General features: G+C 35.7%; 1 long non-coding RNA gene across 1 annotated transcript in view; it reads left to right on the top strand.

Moving 5' to 3' along the window:
• LOC134759449 (uncharacterized) overlaps positions 1-16,811 on the top strand; it is a 485,506-nt gene that overhangs the window by 220,267 nt on the left and 248,428 nt on the right. The window lies entirely within an intron of this gene.

Genomic DNA, 16,811 nt, shown 5'->3' with positions numbered 1-16,811 from the left:
GAAAATCCAGCTCAGTGATCTCTCAGAAAAAGTAGGAAAAATAAGGCATTTTACTCCTATCAAACACTATACTGGTTTAAAATGCTTTTACTCATTTTGGCATATAACTTTACATATTGAACTCCCAAACCACAATTAAACAGAATTTTCCTATCCCTCATTCCCTTTACATTTTGCCTGACTGTCCCAGAAGACTAAAGAATAAACTGATAATCTCTACTGTCTTATATTCTGAGATAACGGAAGTCCCTCCATTTTTTTAATAGGAAACATCCAGACCTTCTTTTGTTTTAACCTTCAAAGGAAAACATTAAATTCCTACATGTGTGCTTACAATAATGATTTTAGTAACATTTTGGGTGGTGAATGGAGATAATATTTGAGCTGCTTAGCAATTTAATCCCTCAGTAAATGACAGGAAAAATATTCCTATGGTGTGGAATACTTGGTAGAGGTGCTTTGCCAGCCTAAAACAAAATGTAGCCACAATTATTTCCTGATTATATAGATTTGTAGCTGAAATAAATAGATGTTTCCCATTATTATCTAGTAGAATTAATAGGGATCCTTTAAAAATATACCTACCACATGACAAAGTTACTTTTTATAAGTTCCTACTATGTTTCTGTGATGTCACATATCCAACTGTAGGTTAGTTCACGATGTTCTTCAGCTCCTTTCGGCAGATGATTTTTAAGATGTATTTTATAAATAAATATTTTAGGCCTCAGATCTCACCTCTCAGTTTCAAATGAAGGCTTTGTTTGGATACTGTCATTGATTTAAATCGAACACTTGTAAACTATTATTTAAGCACATGCAGAGTTTTCTAAACTACTGTTTGAGTCATAAAAAGCTCCTTTATTCCACTTTATTTAGAATTTGTAAAATAATATACTACTTTTTAAAGTCAAAACGAGTTTCTAATTACTTTCCTACAGTTGGCTTCTAACATACAGTGAGTAATATTTCTCGTTAGCTAAAATTAAGTTTAAAAATCAGTAACAAGTCTACAGAGTAGTAGAAGATTTTCATTTATAAACATATCTTCATGAAATATAGGTTCTCAGCCTAGCAAAGGCTTGGTGGAAAGCAGCCAGGGTGTTATAGGGGACATATTTCCAGGGATAGCAGCAAGAGATTAGCAAATCTTGGCATTTTTCCTAGAATTTATCCTGAGCAGTTTAAGGAAAAATAAATGTGGCTATACACAGACTTTGGTGATAGGGCATGGTGTATTAAGTAAGGCTAAGAGATTGGTTGAAGATTACATATTGACTAGCCCTTTGGTGACAATATCAGGTAAGGGAATTAGGGAAATCTTGGAAGTCTCCAGGTGTGGCAACTAACCAGGGGCATTGAAAACACTACAGAAAACTCCACATGGGCCTGGAATATTTCTGTTGCATTCACCTTTTTAAACCTAGTTCAGTACTGCATGTAGTGTTGGCAAAGATGAGTGAAAGGGAGGTAAAATTTAATACCTCCATAATCTCCTCCATGATTGCTCTTATACACTTGGAGCCACCCCAAATAAACAGAGCGCCTATGGAAGACTAGTCTTCTTGCCAAGCAAAGGACTTAAAAATAGTCCTTTAGACCTAAGTCCCCCTTCATAGATATTCTGAAGCTTTCAACAATGATAAAGTAGATGCTCAGGAAATATTTCTCAACTGAATAAAAATGTTAATGAGTGGGTAAAATGAGTGTGGGGATGTTGGGCCAAACTTCAGTTTTCTAATTTAAAATGATCTAACTTTTAAAGCTTAGGATTTCTCCTGGGTGTAGTGAGAGGGTAGGGTAATGGTGTGCTTATAAATGTTTTCACAAATGGATGGTGAACCCACGTGACAATGGTCAACTCAGTCATTTGGGCTGAATTAATAGCTATGAGCCACCATAGCGTGTTTGACATACTCAGAATCTGTTTTCAAGTATGTAGCATCAACAAATCAAATTACACCAAGGTACTTATAAGAATTTTTCAAAAGCTTAGAAAAGACTTTGATAGTTACCTAATGTATAGTAAAAATACCTCCTTAGATAGAGGAAGGAGAATTGCTGTGTTAAGAATAATAACACTGCATAGTGATATATAAAAAAGGAAGGGAACAAAATTTCATAGGAGGTAAACCAATTAACTGAGAATTTCTTATTTTCTGCTAATGGCAGTCTGCACAGCAAGGAAAGCCAACAAATTATATCGGGACCCGAGAACTAAATCTAATATAGCTGCTACTCAAGTTTTTGGTTAAGGAAAATATGCTTTGTCAGTGTACATCCAGTGTCTGACTAGTGTATTAATGGTGAAAAGGAAAAGGATACGTAATAATTAGGCAATCCTAAAGTTGGTAGTGGTTGACCATTGGCATAATTTAACTTACCAAAGACATTTTAATGGTTTTTTTTTTCCCTAGAGAAGATTCAAGAATTAATTATACAAATGATATGCAAGCTCAGAAAGAAATTGCACACAGTACCTGCAATATCCAGCTAGTCATAAAAATTTCCAGATTTGCTTTTTGGAGTTAATCTAGAAAAATTCCAGATATGTGTATTCTGTCAGAGATTAGAGACTTCTTTTCTTAGACTATATCATGTGATAAAGAGACTTTCATTGGTAGAATGGCAATTTCTCCTTAGAGGCTTTATGCCTCTTCTGAATTAATGCTTTTGACAAATAGATGGAAATCATCTTAAATCTTTGTCTTTTGGGGTTTAAATGAAGATCATCTATACATTGTAAAAGAAGGATGTCACGATGAAATTTTATACTCTTTAGGTCTTGATTAAGAGAAGTAGAAGGGGGCTTCTGTAAATAATTGATGTATAATAGACCTGGCATGTGTTGATTTTTCTATGACAGGGCAAACAGATAGTGAATGTTCAAATCTAGAGGGACAATAAAAGGACATAGCACAAGTACACAACAGCAAAGTAGATGGATTAGACAGTACTCAGAACAAACTAATATTTGATTTTGAGACCACTGAAAAATAGTGGATCACAATTTTGTTTATAATACTAAAATCTTGCACAAACATGTATCTATGCATACTAGATTTTTTTTCTATGAGTAATACAGTTGTGTTACAAAGGCTAGTAGAAGGAATAGAGGGATAACTTTTTGCTAAACATACCACAGTAAATCCAGACCTTCTTTTGTTTTAACCTTCAAAGGATATTGGGCAGGACTGGGTAGAGGATGAGATAAATCATTTATTACTTAGATGGGATCAGCGCCTAATAATTTCAAGATATCAGTATACTCTTTGGCCTAGAAGATACCAGTAGCCTCAAGTAGTCCCTCAAGTTGTGATTGGGTTAAGTATCCAAGAATGAAAAAATAAACATCCCCTTGAACTATTAGTGTATGGTGCATGGCTCACATAAAAGAGATTTCAGGTATTTCAGGAAACAGTCCACCTAGAAGACGCTCGATTTGAAAGCTACCACATGAGTAGGTTGCAAACATTTTCTCCCATTTTGTAGGTTGCCTGTTCACTCTGATGGTAGTTTCCTTTGCTGTGCAGAAGCTCTTTAGTTTAATTAGATCCCATTTGTCAATTTTGGCTTTTGTTGCCATTGCTTTTGGTGTTTTAGACATGAAGTCCTTGCCCATGCCTATGTCCTGAGTGGTAATGCCTAGGTTTTCTTCTAGGGTTTTTATGGTTTTAGGTCTAACATTTAAGTCTTTAATCCATCTTGAATTGATTTTTGTATAAGGTGTAAGGAAGGGATCCAGTTTCAGCTTTCTACATATGGCTAGCCAGTTTTCCCAGCACCATTTATTAAATAGGGAATGCTTTCCCCATTTCTTGTTTTTGTCAGGTTTGTCAAAGATCAGATAGTTGTAGATATGTGGCATTATTTCTGACGGCTCTGTTCTGTTCCATTGATCTATATCTCTGTTTTGGTACCAGTACCATGCTGTTTTGGTTACTGTAGCCTTGTAGTATAGTTTGAAGTCAGGTAGTGTGATGCCGCCAGCTTTGTTCTTTTGGCTTAGGATTGACTTGGCAATGCGGGCTCTTTTTTGGTTCCATATGAACTTTAAAGGGCTAATATCCAGAATCTACAATGAACTCCAACAAATTTACAAGAAAAAAACAAACAACCCCATCAAAAAGTGGGCGAAGGACATGAACAGACACTTCTCAAAAGAAGACATTTATGCAGCCAAAAAACATATGAAAAAATGCTCACCATCACTGGCCATCAGAGAAATGCAAATCAAAACCACAATGAGATACCATCTCACACCAGTTAGAATGGCAGTCATTAAAAAGTCAGGAAACAACAGGTGCTGGAGAGGATGTGGAGAAATAGGAACACTTTTACACTGTTGGTGGGACTGTAAACTAGTTCAACCTTTGTGGAAGTCAGTGTGGCGATTCCTCAGGGATCTAGAACTAGAAATTCCATTCGACCCAGCCATCCCATTACTGGGTATATACCCAAAGGACTATAAATCATGCTGCTATAAAGACACATGCACATGTATGTTTATTGCAGCATTATTCACAATAGCAAAGACTTGGAACCAACCCAAATGTCCAACAATGATAGACTGGATTAAGAAAATGTGGCACATATGCACCATGGAATACTATGCAGCCATAAAAAAGGATGAGTTCATGTCCTTTGTAGGGACATGGATGAAATTGGAAATCATCATTCTCAGTAAACTATCCCAAGAACAAAAAACGAAACACCGCATATTCTCACTCATAGGTGGGAATTGAACAATGAGAACACATGGACACAGGAAGGGGAACGTCACACTTTGGGGACTGTTGTGGGGTGGGGGGAGGGGGGAGGGATAGCATTGGGAGATATACCTAATGCTAGATGACGAGTTGGTGGGTGCAGCGCACCAGCATGGCACATGTATACATATGTAACTAACCTGCACATTGCGCACATGTACCATAGAGCCTAAAGTATAATAATAATAATAATAATAATAATAAAAAAATAAAAAAAATAAAAAAATAAAGTTAAAAAAAAAAGAAAGCTACCACAGAGGAATCTCTCAATAATAAATTTGTTTGGATGTTATCACAAAGGAAGAATGAATGTTGGCTCATGGGAAGGTTGAGAGGTATTGTTACATGCTGAGTGATGGGGATAGTCTGAGGAGTATTTGAAAATGCTAACACTCCAATAGTCTGAAGATTCCTAAGAATGTCACAAAAATAGTGATAGGACAGAATAGTACCCATGCTATTTAGAAAGTTTTGCTTCTGCCTCTCTATTATTAGAGATGGTTCTCTTTTATGGTTTAATAGAGTCATTGGAAATTGTGTGCTACAGTCTCCCTCGGAGTCCCTTTCATAACATTTAGAAACTTTTATTTAGTTCTTTTCTCCTTTTTATTAAGATGAAGCAATTAATATTTCAGTTACCTTTTTGCTTACAAACCCAGCAAAAGACTTGTTGAACATGAGACTTTTATTGTTTCTTAAGGCTGTGGGAATTTGGCATTCAGCTGCTTTATTTTGAAATCTGTAAGTTTAGTTTGAGGGTTGTTTTTTTCTATCTAAATTATCTTCAGTGCATTCAGCCAAAGGCTGAAGTTTGTATTGTAGAGTGATCTGCCATCCAATATTTTGTTTACATACAAAATCTACAATTTCTGGTTTTAGGCCACCTACAAAAATGTTGCGGAGGGTAGTGGAAATGTCAGCATTGGGGCCTAATGCTGCATATTATCTAAAGGCACGAATTAGTCTATCTCTGAGTTCTGTGGTTTTACAATTTTGCTGTTTGCAAGAGTGAACCAATATGCAATTTCAGTTTACTGGGCAAGACCTGAGATATATTCTTTAAAATAGATTGTCCCAACTTTTGTGCCCTAATATATTCCATTTCATTAAGGTTTATTGCATTACATTTTAAGTCCTCCTCGGAACCCTGCAATTAGGCTTTTCCAAGAAACTTTTGCATCTCCTGGCCCCACCTAAAAACGCACTTAATCAATAGAGGTCAGGGAGGCCTTAGTATATGTATCCAAGACAAATCTGAATGTTTCAGTGAACCTTTTTTTCCTTTCTGTCCTGGGATCTGTGAAGTTCTTAACAATGCCTCAGGGATATATATATATATATATATATATATATATATATATATATATATATATATAAAATATATATATATATATATATATATATATAATATATATATATATATATATGATTAGGGTTTTAAGTTCATGACTAGGAATCTTCTTCATAGGAAGCTTAAAATTTTAATGAATGTTTCAGGAGAAAGAGGGAAAGAATGACTAAGAAGTCCATGGAGGATGAATTAAATTTGTGGGTGAAGAAGGAAGTAAGAGAAAGGTGTGATACAAGTAAGAAAGTAGAACTGAATTTACCTCTTTTCTCTTCCATCTCTAGGGAGTCTTTTAGGGAAGCACAAATGCATTTCAGATGGTATTTGAAAGCTTTCTCATACCAATTAAGAAATGCAGACAATTTAACAGTCCGAATTTTATTTCTGTATGTTTTGAGGTTCCTCTCAAATGTATACTCCTGTTCATATTTTAAAGTTCCAAAAATTTTCCATTATAATTTGAAACTTTCTCCAAAGTGAAATTACCTTATTTAGTGACAGGCATGCATAAATTAGTAAAATAGAAGTCACAGTAATATTAATGGAGGCATAGGCAAAATAGAAGAAAGCTCTTACAAGGTTTTGAAAGTGGCTCAAGAGCTGTTTGTTTACAGTGCACCAGTCTAATGAGATCTTCTGAACTTGGAGCTGGCTCTAATATGAGCTTACAGGCCATATGTCTATCTTCTCACTGTTGACTTCCTTTTATAGACAAACAAGACTCAAGAAACTGTACAAACAGATGACAGAAGAAATGCCAAAAGTCAAATTTTATAAGGTAAAACATAATGTGGTTAAAAAGTCAAAAGCCTAGACATCAAACATAAATTTAAAATTACAGGACTGAATGAAATATTTAGAGATCAGATTCAACACAAATTTATCTTTTGTCTCAGAATATTTGGCCTTGCACAGGTGGATTTTTAGGCAGTGTCACATGTGCACACTATTACTGAGTTAGAGGACTTGTTCTGCAGCAATAGATGTTTTAGCTGAATTTTCGTGGAATTTTCACTTCTGTTGATGCCTACCAGCCACTGAGTACCAGGAACATACTCATAATCAAACAAAATTAGATGCATCAAGAAAGAATGAACTGCAGAGGAACATCAAGAGTCTCTCAGAGTTGTAGGAATGGCCTCGAAGCTTTGAGCATGGACTGGAAGATTTTAAAGCTTGAGGAAGCAAGAATCAGTTCTGAATTTGATGTCAAAAAGTGTGTGTAATATAGTGGCTTGGCATCTTAAGAACTTATATCTGAAGCAACCAAGATTCCCTTCAGTAGGTGAGTAGATAAACAAGTTGCAGTACATCCAGGTAATGGAATGCTATTTAGCACTAAAAAGAAATGAACTCACTATATCATAAAAGAAAATGGAAGAAACTTAAGGGTATATTACTAAGTGAAACAAGCCAATCTAAAAAGGCTATATGCTCTGTGATTCCAACTGTATCACATTCTAGAAAAGGCAAAATGCTGGAGACATACAAAATATCAGCTGTTGCCAGTAATTAGTGGGGTGAGAGGGATGAATAGGCAGAGCCCAGATTCTTTTTAGGGCAGTGAAAATACTCTGCATAATACTATACTAATGGTGAAATATATGTCATCATGCATTTGTCCAAACTAATAGTGAATCCTAATGTAAACTATAGACTTTGGGTGGTTATGATGTGTCAATGTAAGTTCATCAATTTGAACAAATGTACAGCTCTGATGGGGGGTGTTGATAATGAAGGAGGCTATGCATTTGTGAGGGCAGGGAGTATGTGATAAATCTGTACCTTCTGCTCAATTGTACTGTGAACCTAAAAAAAGTTTAAAAAGTAAAGTATATTTTTAAAAGTTAAAAAATTATACCCAGAGGGGTGGGAAGATTTAAAGGAAACTAGCAATAGTGAGACCCTATCTCTAAAAAAAAAATTTTAAAAATTAGACAGGCATGGTGGCACATACCTGAAATCCTAGCTACCTGGGAGACTGAGGTGGGAGGATCGCTTGAGCCTGGGATGTTGAGACTGCTGTGAGCTATGATCACAACACTGCACTGGGTAACAGAGTGACATCCTGTCTCATAAACAACAGCAACAACAAAGGAAACTAGCAATCAATCATTTAAGTTAGTGAAAGGGGGTATTTAAACCTTTTTGTGGCTGCAGAGTGACCTTGTCCTATTCTGAGTATTGCTCCTGTTCTGTCAGGTATATCATGGTCTGAATGTCAGCAAGGGTGCTCTTCATTTTCTCTGATTGTCAGAAAGGTATATTTTCAAATTATCACACTGTAATGTCATTCTTCAAATTAGGCTATAGAACTTTATTATAGGAGAAGACAACACTTTATCCCAATTTTTCATTAAGATAAAATCTCTTTGTAGTATCCAGTATGAGTTTATATAACACCAAATTTCTTATTACTTTTTAATTTCTTTATTTATTCTTATCATGTTCCAAGTACTTGTTTTAACCTTAAGAAGTATAATAAGTCAGGAAACAACAGGTGCTGGAGAGGATGTGGAGAAATAGGAACACTTTTACACTGTTGGTGGGACTGTAAACTAGTTCAACCATTGTGGAAGACAGTGTGGCGATTCCTCAAGGACCTAGAACTAGAAATACCATTTGACCCAGCCATCCCATTACTGGGTATATACCCAACGGATTATAAATCATGCTGCTATAAAGACACATGCACACGTATGTTTATTGTGGCACTATTCACAATAGCAAAGACTTGGAACCAACCCAAATGTCCATCAGTGATAGACTGGATTAAGAAAATGTGGCACATATACACCATGGACTACTAGGCAGCCATAAAAAATGATGAGTTCATGTCTTTGTAGGGACATGGATGAAGCTGGAAACCATCATTCTCAGCAAACTATCGCAAGGACAAAAAACCAAACACCGCATGTTCTCCCTCAAAGGTGGGAATTGAACAATGAGAACACTTGGACACAGGAAGGGGAACATCACACACTGGGGCCTGTCGTGGGGTGTGGGGATGGGGGAGGGATAGCATTAGGAGATATACCTAATGTAAATGACGAGTTAATGGGTGCAGCACACCAATATGGCACATGTATACATATGTAACAAACCAGCACATTGTGCACATGTACCCTAGAACTTAAAATATAATAATAAATAAATAAATAAATAAAAGAAGGAAGGAGTCTAGGTCCTTAGATAATTACATGAAGAGCCACCTTCCAACCTTGCATGGTACTGTGACATGAACAAGAAATTAACCTTTAGTGTTAAGCCACAGAGACTCAGAGGTTGTTTATTAAGCAGGTAGTTAGCCCTGACTAATAGAATCACAAACATTTCAGTATATTTTTCTGTCTCTTTTCTAGGTACATATTGAATACAGTAATGGTCATATTGAAAGTATATCTTTGTATTTGAATTTTTTATTTAATATTATATCATAAGGTTTTTATCTCATTAAAAACTCTTTATACATGTAAAATAAGTATAATAATGTTTAAAACAAACAAAGCCAACAAACAAAAATTCTAGCTGTTCTAATGGAGCTTATCTTCCGGTGTTCTACTAAAAAAAGTAGAAAACAAGCAATTAATAACTAAATATACTTTGGATAATAATAAGTCCTATAAGGAAAATAAAGAAGTGTAAGTTGATTTATAGACACATGCACACGTATGTTTATTGCGGCATTATTCACAATAGCAAAGACTTGGAACCAACCCAAATGTCCAACAATGATAGACTGGATTAAGAAAATGTGGCACATATACACCATGGAATACTATGCAGCCATAAAAAATGATGAGTTCACGTCCTTTGTGGGGACATGGATGAAATTGGAAATCATCATTTTCAGTAAACTATCGCAAGAACAAAAAACCAAACACCGCATATTCTCACTCATAGGTGGGAATTGAACAATGAGAACACATGGACACAGGAAGGGGAACATCACACTTTGGGGACTGTTGTGGGGTGGGGGGAGGGGGGAGGGATAGCATTGGGAGATATACCTAATGCTAGATGACGAGTTGGTGGGTGCAGTGCACCAGCATGGCGCATGTATACATATGTAACTTACCTGCACATTGCGCACATGTACCATGAAACCTAAAGTATAATAATAATAATAATAATAATAATAAAAGAAAAAAAAAAAAGAAGTGTAAGTTGATAGAGGGCTTCAGAGTGGGGTTTGGGAGTGATGTGTTATTTTGAAGATTCAGTAGAAGTGTCTTCTCTGACATGGTGACTTTGAGCAAAGGTCTGAATGAAGGAAAGGAGTAAGCCTTTTGAAGATCTAAGGAAATAGATAGTCTTGCAATCCTGGAGAACAGGATAAATGCCAGTGTGGCTAGAGCAGAATGAGATGGAGAGTCTTATAAGATGAGGTCAGAGAAAGAAGCAGGACCTAGATCACATGGGGTCTGTAGAGCATGATAAAGAGTTTGGATTTTGCTTTTTAGTCATGAGAGGTTATGGGAGGCCATAGGAGTTTTTGAGTAGAATATTGACATAATATGATTTAAGTTTTTAGTAGATTATTCTGGCTTCTGTGTGTAAAGTTGGAAATTGGTGGTATGAGTGAAAGCAAGGAATAGGAATCTGCTGCGATAATCAACATGAGAGGTGACAGTGACTTGACTAGGATGATGATAGAGTTCCTTTGGTGTGCTTGTAGAAAGGATGTGACTTGAAGCTAGGGTCACAGGGCTTAGAATAGATTTTATGTAACTATAAAGACGAATAAAGGATGATTCTTGAGTTTTGAGACAAAGAAGCTGAATAATATGGAACCATTTTAGAATGGGGGAAACAAAACAAGGGGTGGGTTTTGAAGGAAATCAAGAGCTTTGTTTTGGAAGTGCTATGTTCAAAATGCTTCTTGGAAATCCATATGTAGCTATCAAATAAACTCAGGGGAAAGGGAGGAACTGGGGATACACTGGGGCCATCAGTATGTAGATGAGAACAGTGTTAAAACTATGAACAGAGAAGATCAACTAGGGAATAAGTGTAAATAGACCAAAAGAGTACTAAGTTCTGGGCACTGCAAAATTTATAATTCAAAAAAAGGGAAGATTCCAGCAAAGGACATAAGATGGAGTAGTAGTAAGGTATGAAATAATCCAGAGAACGTGACTTCCTGAGCACAAGTTCAAGACAGTGGTTGTGGCTGAGGGAATGAGCAACTGAGACACCAGTTTTTCTCTCAGCTGCTGTAAAGCCCTTTGTTGACACTTTCAAAGCATTTCTCTAAGCAAGGAAAATAATACCATTGTATTACCAACTTATGATATGTATTGTATGTATTATATTTTCTAGTCATGTTCATTTAAATTTGATGACACAAAATTGAACTATTTTATGCTTTCATAATATCAGAGATTTAGGTGGAGGAAATAAGGTTGCTCAATTAAATTAAGGAATGACACTTCAAAATTATAAATAGGCAACAAATTGAGATCTCTCTGAATCTTATATCATTCTCCCCTAATCCCCTAAATTCTGTCTCTAGCATGCCAGGTGATAGTATATTGTCAACTTAAATAACTGAAATCAAAGTATTCTCACAGCTAATGTCCTTTTAATTATTATTAATAGTTTTCTGAAATTCTTTGTTAAAAGAACATTCTTATTTAGGTTAATTCCAATCCATTGTTTTGTTAGCTTTTGCCCTTTAGTCCTAGATTTCCTTCCTGAAGTAATACAGAATAGGATAAATTCTTGTTCATTATGACAACTCTTCAAAAATTATGTTCACAATGTCTTCTCTAAGCAATATGTGACACACTTTTATGGTAACTGGCTTTTGGACATCATATGATTTTTCAATTTTATCTTTTAAATATGACTATGAAAATGGAGAATAAAGGCAAGTAGTGCTAACATATCCCCTCCTTTTTTTGGGCAATATACTTCTATTAATGCTATTAGCTACTGGATGGTGATGATGATAATAGCGATAATGATAACATGACAATTGGCAGTAACTTTGCTGCAAATGTAATACTACTAGTTGAGGTAGTTTTTGTTTTTTATCATTTTCAGGTTAAATATTTGGTCACTCGTTGTATTATTTTGAGCTTACAGATAAGTAAAATTCTCTCTCTCTCTTTTTTTTTTATTTTTTTGAGATGGAACTTTGCTCTTGTTGCCCAGGCTGGAGTGCAATGGTGCAATCTTGGCTCACCACAACCTAAGCCTCCCGGATTCAAGTGATTCTCCCACCTTAGCCTCCCGAGTAGCTGGGATTACAGGCATGCGCCACCATGCCTGGCTAATTTTGTATTTTTAGTAGAGACAGGGTTTCTCTATGTTGGTCAGGCTGGTCTCGAACCCCCAACCTCAGGTCATCTGCCTGCCTTGGCCTCCCAAAGTGCTGGGATTACAGGCGTGAGCCACTGTGCTGGGCCCTAAAATTCTTAAGTGTCTTCCAATTCAAGAAAGAATTTCTGTGTAGCCACATTTGTTCCCATGTTAAACATGTGCTATTGGCTTCATGCATGACATCCTTATAATTTCCATCACTGAACTCCCTTACATTTGCTTTTTTATTGCAATGACCAGTATAGCAGAGTAATAAAAATAAATATTCTTCTTGAATTTGTTTGAAAACCTGACCCTAATACTCACAGTATAATTTTGGATAAGTCAATTACTAATTCTGTACCATATTATTTCTTCATCTGTACAATGAAGGTGATGAAATAAAGATTTGGCTGGCACCTCTTATACTACCAGAATCCCATGTTTCTAAATCAATTTTGCAATTGCTCATACTATAAACATGTGACTCCATTTCCCATAAATTGGCCTTCTGCTGGGTTCCCTCAAATTTAAGTCCTTTGTATGATAAGACAAAGAGTCCTCTTTTGCACTTGCCAGTTCTTAACATGTTATTGTGGGATTCCTTTGGGGTAACATTGTACCTCATAATTTGCCTCATTAGCAACCACCGAGCTGTGCCCTGTGCACATCTACCCTGAAACAAACAATAATATCAACGAACATGATGCATTGAATATTTATATATACCATCTATGTGAGAAGATTTTATCATGCAATCATTTAATTTCCATAACTCAAGAGTTAGGTGCTATTATTATTTTCTTTTTACATATGAGGAAATGAGACTTGGAAAAGTTAATTGCCCAAAGTCATAATTAGCAAGTCAAAAAACCAGATTTAAATCAATGGCTCTGTGACCTCCAAATCTAAAAACTTAGGTAGGGTGTACTGCTTCAATAAAGAGGTATTGTCGCTTTACGTGCTTGAACCACAAACCTCTATGTTAACAGTCCAATGTGCTTACCAGGAATGCTATAAGAACTTCATGTTGCTGCATTTATTATTTTTCTACCTTTGAGAATTGTCACCATATTCTTCAGTAGCTTATTGTCATCTTATACTGCACTCTAGATGTTGGGTCATTTCCAGATCCTGAGCCTTACAAGTCTCACCTGTTCCTCCCTTAAATGAGGCACTATTCTGTTGCCGCATAGGAATGGGTCAGTAACTGGCTGTATAATCTGCTAGTTTCTGATTTTATTTTGCAAAATATTTTTATATTGTGTACCATTCACTTGTAACCCAAAATAGAATCAAAGGCTTGAAATCTAAGGAATTTATGTGGCAAGTAGTCACTGTTAAATAAAGGCTTATTTCCACCATTCATTTTTTTTTTCTGTGTCTATATTACACATAAAACTGAAAGATGTTTTTTTCTAACAAAAATGTTTCATGTCAAATTCTCCCAGCCCTATTTGGGAATGTCATTGAATAAACTAATAGTAGGCTTCCAAGCCAAGAGTAATTATGTTACATTGCTCTTTTTTTGGCAGGGAGCTATTTTTTTCCTGTAAATGAGGCACTTTAACATAAGCACACTTTTGCACTGTAAAGTGGAAAAGGATTTGATGTAGATGTCTTTCAGGTGAGATACAAAATTATATTTTTCCCACTTCTAGATTAATGTAACAAAGTGATCAATCAATCAATTAATCAATCAACTTGCTTTTTCTGATAATCATGGTAGCAGATAGCAATTAGAAACATACGCCCTTAAATTTGAGGCTGTTCTTGATGGCTGAGGATTATGTGACATTTTATATTCAGAAAACACTTTAAAAACATTCATATCAGTGTTTGCTTTAAGCCAGATTTTGAGGAGTTATTTCTTTCATTGCCATTTTTAGAGGAGCAAACTGGCTTAGGAAGGTTAAATAATTTGCTCAAATATGGTTAGCACTTGGTGGCAAAAGTGGAGCTAGCAATCTAGTCTGTAGCCCATCTATTTTAGCACAGGTCACTATAACGGATGTGCTATCTTAATTTCTCATTTTCTCCAGAACAGAAATTTGAAAGCATCTTGAAAGTTTATGGAAATGAGTTTATATATTGTGAGGGTCAAGACAAATCCATTTTATAAACTTATATCATGTTCATTTATATATATATGCACATATATTCATATATGATAACTATGACGAAAAGACTAAGGGTTTTATATACATATTTCAAATACATAAATTGTTTAAACATAGAGTTTAATAGGAAGTCCATAAATTGTCTTCAGTAAATGAGATTAATTATGGATACAATGTATTGATAATTTATAGGGTAGCATGCAGTATGCTAAGAACTTAAATTATCTCATTTTAATCTCATTAAGCACTAGGAGGCAAGTACTACTATTCTTATTTTAAATTGAATAAACTGAGGAAGTACACAATTTTCTAAAGGCTACAGAGAACAAGAGCCAGGGCACCATAAAATGTGTACCCACTGCTATAAAGACCATATAATTAAGCCTTATATGACATTCCCACTGCAGTCTACTTCTTTAAGTAAATAACACTTTCTATTTACTCTATTTCCAATTTGTATCCTTTCTTTGCTTTATTTTTTTAGTTATGAACATGTGTACTCGGGTCCCTTTTTATTAATTAGCTAACATATAGTAAGCTGGGTGTAATGTTGCACAGCTGTAGTCCCAGCTACATTTGATGCTGAGGTGGGAGGATTACTTGAGCCCAGGAATTGCAGTCCTGCCTGGGCAACATAGCAAGACCCTGTCTCTAAATAGCTAGACAGCTATATAGGTAATAGATAGATAGATAGATAGATAGATAGATGATAGATAGATATCATTTAGTGTCGTGATGACACTAACATGAACCATAGTTACTCTCTAGGTTGTAGAAGAATGTGTGTTCTAAATTCATATACAAAAATAATTTTGATGCTTATATAGGCCTTTTCAGATATGTAATATGATGACTGTTGTGATAATTGACAAACTATGGGCTAGGAGACTCCAAAATCATGAGAGTGTATATACCTTTATGATAGTAGAACAGATGATCCCCATTGTTTCATTAATCAATGAAAAAATATTTCAGGACACATAGTGTTCCATAACTATGCTATATGCTGATTATAAACACAGAAGATGCACATATCTGTACATAAAATAGTATTATGATATATGTAGCTTACAGAATATCTGAACCGAGGCCAAACTTAGACGAATGAATGCTTTGGCAGGCCTAACATTTGGCACATGTTCCAACATGATTGTAAAATATTTACTCAGTATGTAATCTGCATCAAGACTGAGTGCTACACAGGGTTAGTTTGGAAAGGGCTGCTTAGGGGAGCATTGTTTTGCACTGTTTTGCAATTGTTGAGCAATTCAGTTCGGCCCCAAATCTGCATTTCCCAACAAAACAGGAAAATGCAATTAATCAGACTATTCTTACAGGCCACTTTAAAAACCTTTACTACTTGTGCACAATGTCTGTAGCCTCCCTTTGCCCCAACACAAAGCAGCTCTTAAGAAGAATTCCTTCCACTTACATATAGTACTCCCCCGAGAGGAAATTTCCTTCCAACTGATATTATTCTAGTTATGCACAATGTCCTTCTAGATTAACACTTTGGTCAGGAGTTTGTTTGTTTCACGTACGTAAATCTCCTTTGATAGAAGGGACTTAGAAGATGTTCCTAAGATAGGATGTGTATTTGTTAAGGTAACACTAGCTGCTATAATGACAACAGCAAAATACATAATGACTTTACACAATAAACATTTACCTTTTGAACACATAAAATAGAATTAGTATTTTCTGACTGGTGGATCACACTCAGATGAAATCCAAGCTCCTTCTGTCTTATGGCCAGGCTATGTCCTAAAAGCTCAACTCCTCTGAATCCAGCCTATGGATTTCCTCTGAGAAATGACATACCTATTTATGCTATCAACACGCTTACTTCTAACTCAGACCATCTATTAATCTATTAGAAATTATCCTCAACTCATAAAACTTCTAGAAGTATCTAAGCTCCATGAAAGTTGGGCTACTATCTGTCTGAACAAACCACAGTGCCTCACAGATGCAAGTGGGGCTAGGAAATATAGAAGCTAGATGGGCATCCTCTTCCTCACGAGTCTACACTGTAAAAATAGAGAATGGCATTTAAAGATGCTCTCTCCCAAAGGATGCAGTGTTAATGTGGCTTGATTAGGCATTAACCAAGTGAAGAACAGTCGGGCAGGTATTCCAGGGAGAAGGGACAGCATGTTCAAAGATTGTGAACGTGTAATCATGGATATTATTCTAAAAGTGAGACCCCAGAAGAGGCAGTCACTAATGTCAAATGTGATTCAATCAAGAAATACTGAGCACTATGCT

This window comes from Pongo abelii, chromosome 1 (genome assembly GCF_028885655.2).
Source record: "Pongo abelii isolate AG06213 chromosome 1, NHGRI_mPonAbe1-v2.0_pri, whole genome shotgun sequence".
In the NCBI taxonomy this organism is placed as follows: Eukaryota; Metazoa; Chordata; class Mammalia; order Primates; family Hominidae; genus Pongo; species Pongo abelii.
Note: the sequence above shows the minus strand (reverse complement) of the source record. Positions and strands in the feature narration are given on the sequence as shown.